The sequence below is a fragment of the Megascapheus bottae genome, chromosome 4 (genome assembly GCF_031878675.1).
Source record: "Megascapheus bottae isolate mThoBot1 chromosome 4, mThoBot2.hap1, whole genome shotgun sequence".
Classification (NCBI taxonomy): Eukaryota; Metazoa; Chordata; class Mammalia; order Rodentia; family Geomyidae; genus Megascapheus; species Megascapheus bottae.
In genome coordinates, this window is record NC_143512.1 from 61,472,200 (window position 1) to 61,487,959 (window position 15,760).

A 15,760-nucleotide genomic window follows, 5' to 3' on the forward strand; every position below is an offset into this window, starting at 1 on the left:
CTTAAATAACCTCACGGATGGAGTCTTTACACAAAGGCCATGCTGATGATGCTCATATATCTGGTTTTCTAGGACTTTGTTCGAGTTAGTTTCATTTTAATTTTATGTTGATACTTATTAATATTGTAAAGAAACGTACCATATGTAAATGTATACATGTATATAGTTCAATGATCTTTTACAAATTCAACACACTTATGCAGACAGAGCTTAAATCAAGAAATCAAAACTATGAAGCTTTTGTTGCCTCCTTGTACTCCCTTTGGCCAAGAATAGGTTTTATTCTGATTTGTTGGAGGAGAAGGGATCCTGGGCAGGAACTCAGATTGGGTAGCATTGCCTAACAATTTTTACAGGTAGTTTCACAGATAAATACATCTCTTTATCCGAAGGCGTGACTAAAATGTGAATAAGGAGCCTATTGAGCATGAGAATATAACTGAATGCATGTATTTGGCACACAGTGGAATACGTAAAGAAATTACTACTAATGTCTTTAGAAAGTTACTGAATTGAACAGACACGATCAAAAAGGGTATCTAAATGGTCGAGAAATATGCAAGAAGTTTTTAACTTCATTTGTGATCAAGGAAGTATAAACTAAATTACAAAGAGACCCAACGACTTTCAGAATGGCTTTAAAAATATCATGCCAAGTTCAAAACCTGGTGAGAGCATATATATAAGAGCATATATATCCACTTTATAAAATTGCTAGATACATAGAGCTACCAGTGGGCCCCTTTTTAAATTAAGGTTACAGTTTTGTTGGATTAGGGTCCAGCCTAATGAATTTATTTATTTATTTATTTATTTATTTATTTATCTGTTGTGGGGCTTGAACTCTGGGCCTAGGTGCTGTCCCAGAGCTCTTCAGTTCAAGGCTACCGCCCTACCCCTTGAGTCACAGCACCACTTCCAGTTTTCTGGTGGTTAATTGGAGATAAGAATCTCAAGGACTTCTTCAGAGAAGACTCTCTTTAAGTCTTTGGCCCATTTTTTAATGGGATGGTTGTTACTTTGGAGATTAGTTTTGGAGTGATTCAATATTTTGAGCTGTTGATATATTTTAGATAGGAGGCCTTTGTCCACTGTATGGTTGGTGAAGATCTTCTCCCACTCTGTAGGCTTCCTAATTAATTTACTAGCTATGTCCTTTGCCATACAAAAGCTCTGCAGTTTAATGCAGTCCCACTTATCCAGCCTTTCTCTGATTTGTTATGATTCTTGGTCCTTATTAAGAAAGTTTCGACCTGTGCCAAGGAGGCCTAGTTTATCTCCTATTCCTTCTTGTAAAGTTTTCAGTGTGTCAGCTTTTACCTCGAGGTCTTTGATCCATTTGGAGTTAATTCTAGTGAAGGGTGACAAAGAAGGATCCAACTTTAGTTTTCTGCAGGTGCTTAACCAGTTCTGCCAGCACAACTTGTTGAAGAGGCTATCTTTCTTCCATTCTATTTTTTTGGCTCCCTTGTCAAAGATTAGGTGGCCATAGGTCTGTGGTTTAATATCTGGGTCCTTAGTTCTATTCCATTGGTCTTCAGGCCTGTTCTTGTGCCAGTACCAAGCTGTTTTGATAAGTATTACTCTGTAATAGAGTCTAAAGTTTGGTATTGAAATTCCTCCTGCACTGTTCTTTCACATGAAGAAATGGTCAACATCTCTGGTCATAAAAGAAATGCAAATCAAAGCAATGCTAAGATTCCACCTCACTCCAGTTAGAATGGCCAGGATCAGGAAAACTAATAACAACAGATGCTGGAGGGGATGTGGCCAGGAGGGATCACTACTACCCTGTTGGTGGGAGTGCAAATTCGTTCAACCACTATGGAAAGCAGTATGCCAGTGCCTCAAAAGGCTAAACATAGAGCTTCCCTATGACCCAGCAATTCCACTACTTGGCATTTACCCAACTATCCAGAAACTAGAGCATACTAAATCCACTAGCACAACAATGATCATTGCAGCATTATTCACCATAGCAGAGATTTGCGATAGAGCAAAACCTTGATACAAAAGGCCATATAGTATGAAGCTAATTGAAAGGACCTCCAGGATACTGAAACAAAAGCCATATAATGAATGATTGTTGTCCTTAATATACTATGTTATCTCTCATCTCTTTTGCTGTCCCTTGGTTATATCATATTGTTACTTTATCTCACTTTGTTATCTGATATATTGGATATATTTGTATTTGGTTATTTGAAATTGGATAGGGAAGTGGGGAAAACCAAGACTGCGGGGTGGGGGGGGAGGGAAATGGGGACCAAGACATGTGAAAGGGTATCAATGTATGTGAATTAATGCGCCTTCTATCTGGCAAATATCATGTAACCCTTTTATTAATTACAATAAAAATATTAAAAAAAGAATCTCAAGGACTTTAGTACCTGGGCTGGTTTTGAACCTTGATCCTCAGATCCCAGCCTCTTGAGTATCTAGGATTACAGGCATGAGCCACCACGCCTGGCTCCTAATGATTTTATTTTTAACTTATCATCACAATGATGATCTTATTCCAAACAAAGTCATATACTGAAACACTAGGAGTTAAGATTCCTAAGTACCATTTTACCCGGAAATGTAGGGAAAAAATTATCTCTATTTAAATGGGAGTCACCAAAATCCTGAGCACTTTTTGTCTCCATTATTTTGGCCTCTTGATGTAGATTTTTTTTGTCTTAAGTCCCTGTGATCCAAAATTAGTTAACTCTTAGATACCTCTCAAAACCCAAAGACTCTGTTCACCAGAAAGACTATCTTTTGAAGTTTGAAGTGAGTTTCTTTCGAAGAGTTTGTTGGTTATATTATGCATGAACAGATACATCTCAGCTTTATGCCTGTAGTAGCACAGAGTTCTGGATACTAAAAAACAAGTGGCTATATTTTTCCTATTCCCTTTCTTTTTCATTCTCACCCATGAATATATGTATACAATTGATTTTACTATTTCTGGCTCTGGAAGCATTATTTCTGAGCAAGACCAGCTTTTCAGCAGTGCTTGGTACAAAGGCACTGTGGTCATTCATCAGTCAGATTTAAGAACTGTTTCCTTCTCTCTTTGTCCTTATAAATGGCTCTTCTAGCACACAAAGAGCCATCTTTCCTTTGTGATGCCACAATATCTATGGAGTCAGCTTCCTTCTGAAGTACTATTGGAGGAATAATGATGATGCATACTGAGAAGGAAAAGAGAGAATGAGCTCAACTCATGTACCTCTTAATCACTAGTTGGTACAATATCCTAGAAGAGAAAGACTAGAATATAAACGAAGTGCGAACATTGTACAGATCACTTAAGGAATTCATCATGTTGAAATCACTTCTGCTGTGAAGCAAGAGTTCAGTATCCTTATGAATAATACCATGATTAACTTAAGAAACAAAACTTTCCACTAAGAGATATGATTGGCATACCGGGACCTACCTACTTTGGTGTGCTGATTTTTATGTTCTGATACTTTGCCAAAGTGTTGATCAGTTCCAAGAGTTATTCTTTGGTGGATTTTTTAGGGTCTTTTTTCATTGTAGGCACATATCATCTGCAAGCAGGGATAACTTAACTTTTGTTACTTCTGTTTATCCTTTCTATTTTCTCTTGTTTTATTATCCTAAGAAGTCAAGTGTAATACAGATTAAGAATGGAGAGAGTGATTGCACAATAATGAAATCCGTTAACTTGTCAAAACCAAAAAGGCAGGGAAGGTGTTTAAGCAGAATGGGGAAGATTTTGATCTAGCACTTTAGATACATGGATGGACACATCACAGTAAATGCTTATGTGGTTAATATATACTAACAAAAAAGGTACTGCAGGTTGATTTACCATAGCAAAGATGTGGAACCAACCCAGATGCCCCTCAGTTGATGAGTGGATCAACAAGATGTGGTATTTATGCACAATGGAATTCTGTGCTGCTGTCAGAAAGAATGACATTGCTCCATTTGTAAGGAAATAGAAAGACTTAGAAAAAAATCATATTAAGTGAAGTAAGCCAGACTCAAAGGAACATAGGATCAATGGTTTTCCTCATTTGTCATAATCAGTAGAAACCTTGGGATCTCCTAGCAGAGATTTACAATAGAGCAAAACCTAGATACATGAAAGGACTTCCAGCATAAGGGAACAAAAGCCATAAAATGAGTGATTGTTGTCCTTAATGTACTATGTTATCTCTCATCTCTTTTGCTGTCCCTTGGTTATCTCATATGGTTACAATATCTTACCTTGTTATGTGATATATTGTATATATGTGTATTTGAAATAGGATAGGGAAGGAGGGAAAACAAGATGAGGGGTGGAGGTAGGAGGAAGAAAATGGGGACCAAGGCATGAGAAAGGGTATCAATGTTTGTGAATAATAACACCTTCTATCTGGTGAATATAATGTAACCCTTCTATTAATAAGAATAAAAATATATGGAAAAAGTTACTGCAGGTGTACCATAGACGAAAGACTATTTCATAAATTTGAAAAAGTATAATATTTAGTCTCTAAAAAAAGACAACTTTGGAATTCTGTTTTGGATGTGGGGAATTGGAGTTTTTCTCCAGCCAGATGGTATTTATGATGGTCATCTGATGTCACTAGAAGGCTCTTTCCAGAGAGCAGGAAAACCATTCCACATGTGGTCTGTTTCTGTAGCAGTGCATGCTCCTCCATGTGATCCATGCAGATCTTCTTATGTTTCAATGGCAGTGCTCTGCTGGGATAGCACTGAAGGGACAAATTGTCTCCTACAGTTAATGCCTCAGGTCAGACACCTTCCTGAATCCAGCCCTGGTTGCTGACAGGATTGCAAGAAAGTATAGAGTATGACTCAGGAGCGCATATGGCAAGGATATTTAAAACAAGGCTTGGGTGTGGAGTTCCATTTTTATCTCTTATGCCATGGGTACTAGTGAAGGCTTTATGAAAATCATTAATTTAGCCTTGGGGTTTCTAGCCCACACCAAAGGGAAGAACAAGACATCTATTAACAGGACATAGATGAGCTTATTTTTATGAAAATGGAAAAAATAATGATATTTGCTTGCTTTCAAATAGAGGGAAAAAATCAGCTTTCTGTTGTCTATGCCATGAATAATTTTAGTTATTTTCTGTAAGATCCCAGATAGGTTGGGAGATGTTACATAATGGGGTCTGAATGAAGTCTAGGTTTAGAGGCAGTCTCGAGTGCTGCGATCCAGACCTGACGATAATGGCAATACATCCATTCTGAGGGAACTATGCAAAGGATTGTCCATTTGAAGAGAAGGACAATGGTATGGAAACTCTTCAGGCTCTGATTGAACACCAGAGAACAAATGTACTTCAACATGGCTCTACAAATAGGACCATGAAAAAGGAAGGCCTTAGAGCCCCTCTTTTTCTCTCTCTTCCTCCTCTCCTTTCTCCTCTCTGTTCTTTCTCTTCTTTTCCTCTCTCTGTCTCTCTTGCATCTCTTCTCTGTCTTTCTGTCCCTGTTAGTGTCTTCCTCCCTTCCTACATCCCTCCTCCTCTCTCTTGACCTCTCTCTTTCTTTCTCTGTCTGTCTGTCTGTCTGTCTGTCTGTCTCAGTTGCTTGCTCTCTCACTCACTATCCCCCTCCCCGGGTTTATTTTGCAACTATTCCATCCCATAAGAACTGGCATCATTCAAGCTGAGATGGATGAGTCCTTCCAGTCTAAGCTGACATCATCTAAATGAGGAGAACCATATAAGTTGTGGGATTAGAGTCTAGTTTTTTTTCTAAAAGTTAAGCATTTTCTCCATCATGGATTAAAAGCATTCCTTTTTTAAAAAAGCATAAAAACATTATTGATCTTGGTTACCGAGTTTTTAAAATCACTCACGTTTGGCATGAGTGCCTCATTCATCTCACTCTAGAATATGATTTTAACAGCAATAGCCTACATTAACTTCATTGAATGTTCCTAAGATTTAAGAAGTTGTATGGATAGCTTGTGAGGTCAGACACTTTCTGCCCCAGTTCCTGGGAGAGCCAATAAAAGATCAGCAAACTTTCATAGATTTTGTTCCTAGTGAACATTAGCTATCTCCTCATGAGTATTTTTATCCATGTAGTTTAGTTAACATGAGTATAATTTCTTTAAAAGAAACCAAGCTCAGTTATGTTTCGACTTAGTACTGAAAATAAATGAGAATCCATTGCTCTTGGATTTAATTGAATCCAGTTATTTTTATCACTTTCCACTGGTTTGGCAATGAAAGTCTTTTTGCAACATAAATATGGTAAGTGGCTCAAAGTTAAGAGTTATGGAATGAGTTTGTGCCTAATAAGAAAAGGAAAACAGCAGCAAGGAATATTCTTCTGTAAGGAAATCTACCCTACAAGGTGGAAAGAAGTGCACAGGATTTATTTTATTTTATTTTTTTTGCTGTGAAGCTAATGTTCAGTCCCTGTGGTCTACAGCCATCTCACTTTTAATGGGGGTTAGTTGGGCCTGAGGATGGGAGGAACATAGCCAAGTCATTTTTGCAAAAATACTCTTTCTTTTCCATTTTATATTTCTCTCCCTACAGAACTGTATCCTCAGTATCCAATCAACTTCAGCCAGCCAGCTAGGTTCTAGGGATTTTTCTTTACACTCTTTTTCTTCCTCCTCCTGGCTTGCATTCAGTTCTAGGTAATAGACCTTTGATGACATTGGTTTGATGAAATATGAGTTTATTTTCTCATCATCACAGTCAGGTGTCCATGGTTGGTGCAAATTATTTTACTCTGGACTCATTATTACCCCAAACACAATTTATATTGGGAAGAGATTGATACATTTTTATTTGAAAGTCATAGGACTTTTTCAATGCCCCATTAACACTGGGAAGAAGAAAGAGAAAACTGAGTGGAAGATTGGAAGCTGCGCATAGATTCTAACACTGAGGGACTCTACTGGATACAGCTTGAAGCCTGGTTAATTCTGGGCTTGCCATTTATTTTCCATATTGTGTTATCTCCTTCTCTCCAAATATTACTGGCTCTGCTTCTACAAAGAGCTCTGAATAACCTATTAATGGAGTATGTAATTCTTGAAGCTGTAATATTTGAGACTATGTCATACTTGTAAGACCTGGTGAATTCTCCATTTACCCAAGTAGTGATAACTACGCTGTTAAGATGAACAGCATCATCAATAAGAAGCCCTCCTGTAGTGCTAACAGTAAGAGGTGTCTGTGCATTCCTTGATTTCACAATAGCAATACAAATGTTAAATTGCCAAAATCTGGGTGCAGATTTGATGAATTGTAACACTGGAGGGATACTTAGAGGGACTTCATGCTCAGTGTGGAATAGAGACTGTTAATGGCAGTATCCCCTAGAACTCGAATCAAAGGCAGATCAAGAAGTTGATGAGAGTTGCCCAAATAAAAAATCATGATTCCTTTGCCTAGATTTCGATCCCGAGACAGAAGATAATGTCTGAAGAAAACTCAAATCGCATTGACTAGCCTGGTATTATGTTATATACCTATAGGCCTAGCACTTAGAAGGCAAATGTAGCAGGATTACCTGAGCCCCAAGAGTTCAAGTCCAGCCTGGGAAACTTAGCAAGAGTCATGTCAAAACCAAATAAAACAAAGCTATACCCAAACCAACAAAAACAGCAATCTAAAGGGGAAGCAGGGCGCTCTGGGCAGCAAAGCACGTCAATACCATATTACTCACATACGGAATGAATGTTCTCGTTCTTGACCACAGGGGACTGTGGTACAATTTAAAGATGACTACATGTGGAGGAGAATGGAATACTTAATTTTTTTATTGGCTATAAATTATATCCAATTGACAGTGATGCTTGGGGAAATGAAGTGGTGTCTTGGTACCCCTGTTAGAGAAGGGCCATAGGGGGCAGATAGCAAATGTTATATGTGTGCATCTAGCCAAGTCTAGCTCATAATTTGCTTTGTGAAAAGGATTCATATTCTCCAAAAGACTGATGATAATTTGCATGGTTGTCCTTGATCCTCTAGTGGGACCTTGGTTTATATGGCCAGAGCTATTGGAATGATAAGGACTTAGTAGATGTTCTTGAAACTATCATTCCCTATACAAGAATACATATAAGTACCCTTTCCAAGAAGGAAGGATAGAAATTTGCAGTATTCCTAAAGTGTAAAGGGTATGAGGGTGGCAATCCAAGCTACTTTATTAGTTTTGTCCCTTTAAACACCAGATAGAGTCTGTTGATAGTCCATAACTATGCAACGCACTGGTCTTCTGCTTTCCAGAAGAGATACTGAAATCTCCTTGCTATATGGCCTCAGGTTTATCCTGTATGGTCATTGTTGTTGTTAGTACATTCTTTTTTCATCTATATGAGAAAGAAGAGACAGAAGCAGTTTGTGTTCAGTTGTAACAAGAGAGCGGTATTCATTTGTAATTTGACCAGGGGACTATCTTCACGACCCAGTGATGGCCGTGTGCTTTCTGTCCCACTGCTTAAAACTCAGGTGCTTTACTAACACCTCCAACACAATCAGGCAAGTTTTTTTCTCATCCAGTCTTCATAGTGCAATATCTTTAATTTCATGGATCCGTATAGTATTTTTCAGGATTGCCAAGTGCCTTTGGGACTATATCAAAAGGATTTTTAAAAATAATAAGTCTCATTAGTAGAAACAAAACACAGATACTGGACTCAGTGCGGCCAAGACTAGGACATCTGAAGAGAAGAATTTTATATTAGACAGGGTCATGGCAAGTGAGAATGAAGGTGAAAATCTTTATTGTGCCAATGCTCAGCAGAGAGCATTGGCCACACATAAGGCATTAACCACACCATTCATGGACACCAAAAGCGTTTAACAGAGTGGAAGTGATGCCACCCAACAGGCCACATCTGTGGTTATCACACCTACACAATCAGAAACCAATGTTCAGCCTTCAGTATGACAACATTCTTGACAAGATCAATCAGATAGTAGCATGTTGCCTAAATTACCCGCCTTGGTCTATTAAGGAGCAATGTGACATTGTCACTGGAATTAAAACATTCCTAGTGCATCTTTTCTTTTGTGGCTCTTGAGCTCCAGCCAATTCCATCTTGTGACAGTTTGCTCAACCCATAAGGAGTACAACTGAATATCTGGTAATCTTTCAAATCCCCTCTTAAATAGGTCGCTTAAGATAGGACATTAAAGAAGGCTTTTGTTATAACAATTATAGAAACATTTATTTTTGGAATTTTGATGCATTTACTATTGCTTCTTCTACCCTTAATTAATTTTGTGGCATAATGCAATCATTTATTCAAAATATGGAGCCTTCAAATATATGTGACCAGCAGATATCATTGCATACCAGACTCACAGTTTTGAGTGGAACATGTGGAGGGATCTCTATATACATACTTCTTTATTAAAACAGCTATGCTGGGGCTGGGAGTTTATCCTAGTGGTAGAGTGCTTGCCTAGCATGCATGAAGACCCAGGTTCAATTCCTTGGTACCATATACCTAGAAAAATGCCAGAAGGGGAGCTCAAGTGGTAGAGCTCTAACCTTGAGAAAGCCCAAGGACCATGCTCAGGCCCTGAATTTAAGGCCCAGGACTGGCAAAAAAAAAAAAAACCTAAAATTAAGCTGAAATTATGCACCACTGAAGTATGCAACTGCTTAGAATAAGGTTTGTTGAAATACTGTAATTGTTAAGATAGTTATTACTTATTTCTGGAGAAGTCCAAGATGGCTTTAGTAAATCTGAGCATCACTCCTTCTCCTCTTCTGAATTTATATTGATTTGTATAAAAATATTTCTAGCTAAGAAAAATATGCTTGTTTTCTCTGTTGAAAGTCATTTATTTGAGAAGTGTCAGTCTTACTTAGGATTTGATTTTTAAACATACTTAAATAGCAGGCCATACATTCTAAAAATAAATAGACCCAATGCTATATCTCCGCTTGAGATTTTCATTATTATTATTTATTTTTTTATCACCAATGCCATTTTCAGTTTTGGTTTTCTTGATAACAATTTATGTTGTTTTCAGATTCTATGGTTTTCTTTGGATTTTTTATGTAGCACAGGCTAACCTTGAACTTGTGATTCTCCTGCCTTAGTCTTACTAGTGCTAGATTTATAGGTGTGTGTCACTATGCTTACTGGGCAAGGTTTTTGTTTAAGTCTTTAACAGCAACGTTTATTCAGCTGAGGGCATAAACACAACATTTCTTAATTTAAGGAGAAAAGAAAAATTAGGCGATTCTTACATCATGAGTCTAATCTTTACCTACAGTCACAATGAAACCATTCACTCGTTTTGGTTGTCATCCCAATTTGTCATCCCAATTTTCCATTTGCAGGCTTGGGCCCACCAGCTGAATTTGTTATGATGATCTGATCCACTCAAGGTACAGTGTCTGCAGTGTTCACCTTCAATTTAATCGCCCTGTCTTTGCCCAGGTAAGTAGCTAAGATACCAGCTTCCAACATGTCCTTTACAGCAAGAACTTCAGCCTCAATATCTATTTTAACATTTTTATTTCCTTCTTACTGGATTGCATAGGGTTTAGAGATGACTTTTTTTGGCTTTAATTCTACAGTTTTCTGCCAGTGTCTGTGGAATAGCTTCAAATACTTCAGCAAACTTTTTAATAGCATATTGTTCAAGTCCAGGACATGTCTCTTCTCCATATGACATTATCTGTTTTGCCAATTCAATTTCTGTTGTTCTACCCACAGGTATAAGATGTTTATCCCTTGTGAGGACTTTGAAAGTATTTGCACCATCAGACACTACCTTTTCAATATCATCCATCATATTATCTGTGGAACCTCAAAGAACTAAGCTAGATATGGCCCATCCTCTTTTTCATGTTTAAAAACCACCACCTGTGGATCTCCAACTTCTGAAAGGTAAACAATGTCACAATGTCTCATTTATTCAAGGACAGGAGGAGTTAATCTAGGAAGAGCTATTGCACCAACTGTTTACAGTCTTCAGAAATCCCACTTGCAGTCAAGCCTCACCAACATGACATCGTACTTGTTTGCATAATGAAGCACTCTGTCAGACACTTTGCCACCTGTTACTATGATATTTGCATTAGTATTTGCAATAGCTTTGACTTGTGCATCCATGAGATTTTCTTCCCCTTTACTGAAATGCATCAATTCTTCAGCATTCTTTATTAATACCATTCCCTTAGTTTCTGTTGTCTATCATGCCATCAAAAGAACTAGAGTATACTATTTTTGCGTGTTTGACAGATGTTACATCACCTTCAGTTTCCTTCTTAAAATGCAATACTGAAGAGAAATAGATAACTGAACCCAGAATTTTACACACTCTGATGTTATCAACATTGAACTTCATGGAATCAGGAAAAAACAAGATACACATGCCTGAGCAATAAGCTTGGGCAAAAACATTTCATTGCCACACTGCTTACTCATTATGGAAGTATGAAGTAGAAATGACACTTCATCAACATCCCAAAGACTTTTTTTTTGGACAGTCTTGGTGACTGAACTCTGGGCCTGAGCACTGTCCTTGGATTTTCCCTTAAAGCTAATGCTCTACCACTCAAACCACAGGACCAACTTTTCTCTATGTATGTGGTACAGAGAAATCGAACTGGGTCTTCGTGCATGCTAGGGCAAGCACCAAACTCCCAGCACCCCCCCCAAAGACTTTCTTGCAGAACAACGTACTAAATCTGGAAGAATTCCATGGGCTTTTCTGCAGGCTATTTCATAACCTTCTATGGCCTCAGAAACTGACAAGCCAATCCTCACAGGTTTTTCAGCTAATTCCAGAAAAGCTCCAGCAAATACCAGAACAAACTTTGTGCCATCTCCAACTTCTTTCTCTTGCATATGAGAAGCCATTACAATCATTTTTGTAACAGGATGTATGTCTAGCTCTCTTAAAATAGTTGCTTGCATTATTTGTCACAAACAACTTCTCCAGGTGATTTATAACCATTTTGTGCATTCCACTGGGTCCATAGGTGGTATAAGTCATTTAGGAAAGCCCTTTGCAAGCCTGAATATTTTTTCCATATATTTTTATTGCTATTAATGGAAGGGTTACATTATATTGTGCATTACTTCACAAACATGTCTTGGTCTCCATTTCCTTCCCCCACCCCCATCCTTCATCATGTTTTCCCCCTTTCCCTATCCTATTTCTAATAACCAAAGAAACATATATACAATATATCAGATAACAAGGTGAAATACTGTAACAATATGAGATAACCACGGGACAGCAAAAGAGATGAGAGATAACATAGTACATTAAGGACAACCATCACTCATTTTATAAGCCTGAATATTTCTATACACAATCTCTTCTAATCATGAAAAAATGTTTTGCTCCCTCCTCGATCACCTCGGCAAAGACCAGGGCTTTGGGACATGAAGCGCCAGGCTCAGGTTGTGGGCACCTTGGTAAGTTATTTTATGGATCAATTTCACTGTTATACTACTGCATGTGATAAAGAAATCAATGACATCGATTTCTGTTGTGCAACCAGAGTCAGTTTCATATTTTCGTTGATTTGAACAGCTGATCTCATTGATTCAACTTTTTCACTAAAATATTTTATTAAAAGTACTCAAGTATTGATCTTATCATTTTAATCTTTTTTCTCTGCTTCCCAGCCATTGTATTGTTATAGTGGTTTTCCCCAGTGTTCTGGCTTTTCTCTCTTACTTTTCAGTTTCTTTTCCTTCCTTATCTTATAATCACTGCCCCATCCCTGTCATACCCCACTATGTACTCACAGACAAAATCCAGCTAGCCAGTTATTTTCAGTGGTGCTTTGTCATGTTCTCCAATCTTACAATGTACACCCACTTCAAGTACAACCTCAAGCCAGTCCCTTCAAATTACTTTGCACAACTGCTTATCTTCTTTTTTCTTGTCTGATGTTAAATAATTCGATAGTCTTAAAAAGCCTCATAGCTTTGAATCCTTAATTAAAAGATTAAATGTAAGGATAACTTATATCCTATATACACATAAAGATAAATTTAAGATATTCACATATGCAAATCATAGATATCCATATTCATATATACCATATATATTAATCTGTATATCATATTACCAAAGATGTCTCATTTTTTATGTTCACGTGCACTTTTATTACCACTTGTTGAGTTCTTTTTTCTTTTTCTTTTACGGTCAGTATACTGTATAGAGGGGTTCCAGTTACATTTGTCGGGTGCATTCCTTCTCACACATTGATAACCCTTCTCATATTTTTGTCCTTGTTCCTTCCTCTCACCCCTCCCAATCATCTTGTTTTCACCCTTTCTCTTCTCTATTTCAAATAAACATATATACAATATACTAGGTAACAACGTCAGATATAACATGAGATTAACCATAAGGGGAAAAAAGAGAGATGTCTCCTTTTGATTAAAATCAGTCAAAAGAAAAAGAGAGCAATAAGGAATTGGGAACAGCTCTCTATCTAAGCAGTGAGTCCTGGCATTGCTCTATAAATATCAAAGTCTTGACTATCTATGTTAGATTTTGATGATTCTGAGTGAAATATTAATGACTGATTATTTGGAAGAAAAGCTCCTATCTTCCAAAAGTAGTTTAAGTGTATGTGGGCCAGAGCCTGGGCATGTTGTTACTATATTAGATGGCTGATTTCATGGATTTTCTGATGATATAAAGAGACCACAGCATGTTCCTCTAAAAGGAATTTATTGCCATTCTTCAGGTTAATGTTTTTAATATCTGAATATTTGTTATTGACAGTGAGGTGATGTTTACATAAATCAAATATGTCATTTTATTATACAGTTGTAATAAAGTTGAGGCTTTTACATGTCACTGAGGTGATTTGGAACAATTTCGCTGCTGTGTTCTTTCAGATTAACGAAGTAAATAGTCTGTAGTAGGAATGGCTGTCCTGGGATTTGCTTGCTTGTTTAACAATGCCCTCTTTACAATTGCTGGCTGGTCTTCCATCTTTTCCTCAATATGTACTAGTCTCCTCAGCACATACTTAGAGAAGATTGTTTAAGAAACCAAGGCCTCCCAGCCAGACCAATTTGAGGGAGAACTTAAATGTCCCTCTTTTTTCTTCTTTCATGGATATTGAAATACACACATACATTTCAGACATTGAAAATGTGTTCCTTTGTGTGAATTCTTACACAATAGCTAGGGTTTATCCGTATTAATCTTGCTGTGAATGTGATAAAGGGAAACTGTGAATCACATCAGCAGAAGACATGGCACTCATTTGACACTAGGTTGGATATCAGCCTTACAACTGGTGGGGGGAAGAGGGGAATAGAGAAGGGTAATCAGGAGAAAATGAAGGATGAGGTGACATTGCTTTAAAAACAAATATAACTGTTACTTATGTAACTGGAATTCCTCTGCCCATCTTATTTTCACTAAAGATAAAAAAGAAGACACATAAGTGCAATCTCTCTGTACATCACTTCTATAATAGCAATAAAGTAAATTAATAAAAAGAGGAAGCTATAGATTAAAATAAATTCTAAGGATTTTTTCATGTATTAAGACACAAGTAGTGTTCCCATGAAAATCAACATTCTTCTGAAAGAGCAATGAATCCACCTGCAAATCAATCTGAGAAAGAAGCCATACCCCTGAACTGAGGCATAGTCCAAGTTTAATGTATTTACATAAAAATCATGACATGTAAGAATTAAAGGAGGGGCCAGGAGTGTGGCCTAGTGGTAGAGTATTCACCTAGCATGCACAAAACCCTGGATTTGATTCCTTGGTACCACATACAGAGAAAAAATGCTGGAAATGGTGCTGTGGTTCCAAGTGGTAGAGCACTAGCCTTGAGAAAGTTCAAAGACAGTGCTGGAGCCCTGAGTTCAAGCCCCTGGCCTGACAAAAAACATGAAAGGGAGAAATTGAACTCAGTGCACCATTTATTTGCTCTAGAATCTGTTGGGTTCACTGGAGGTTAGACAGACGTTATAACAGATATTCGCCTTTAATTCTAAGTGGGAAGAAATTTAGGAAGAAATAGGTCTACCACTCCTGTTTATATGACAGGCAAAACCATTACAATTTCACCAATAATCCTTGTGTCAGCTTTTCTTGCTGCTGAGAGAAAATCTGACGAACACAGCTTAAGGGCAGAAGGATTCCAGTCCATCATTGCGGAAATAAGAGGGGCATGGTAGAAAAGAGATATTCAACTTATAATTGCTAGGAAAGAGAGGGAGAGGGAGAAGGGGAGGAAGAAGGAAAGGGAGAGGGGGAGGGGCAGAGGAGGGGAGGAAGAAGAGGGAGAAAGGGAGGGGAGGGAAAGGGGGAGGGAAGGAGATCAGAGACCAGGTATAACCTTCAAAGAAATGCTCCTAGGGACCGACTTTTTCTTCTTAGGATCAGGTTTCTGAAGTTTCTGTCACCTGCCAAAAGAGCACTTATGAAATGCATCTGAGTTTCAGTTGGGGAAGACCTTAATTTATGGAACCTCTGTACAACCCTTCCCAAGTATCATTATCACGTCACAGGATGAGGTAGTACTGGGGTTGCCTCCTTCTCCCCACCATCAACCTCCCTGCTCTCCCCACCCCCATCAAAAGGCCAGCACTCCCAGAACAAGTTAATGGTTAGCAGTGCTTCCCATACAGAGTAAGCACCAATCATGAAAACAGCCTTCCCCCTCTCCTCCTCCTCCTCCTCTTCTTTCTCCTCCTCTTCCTCCTCTTCTTTTTCTTTTCCTTTCCCCTTCCTCCCTCTTCTCTCTTCTCCCTTTCCCTCTCCCTCTCCCTCCCCCCCCTCCTCCTCCTCCTTCTTCT

General features: G+C 38.1%; 1 pseudogene; it reads right to left on the minus strand.

Moving 5' to 3' along the window:
* Nucleotides 1-10,250: 10,250 nt before the first annotated feature.
* LOC150064540 (T-complex protein 1 subunit theta-like) lies at nt 10,251-11,951 on the minus strand (annotated as a pseudogene).
* Between the last annotated feature and the right edge of the window lie 3,809 nt (nt 11,952-15,760).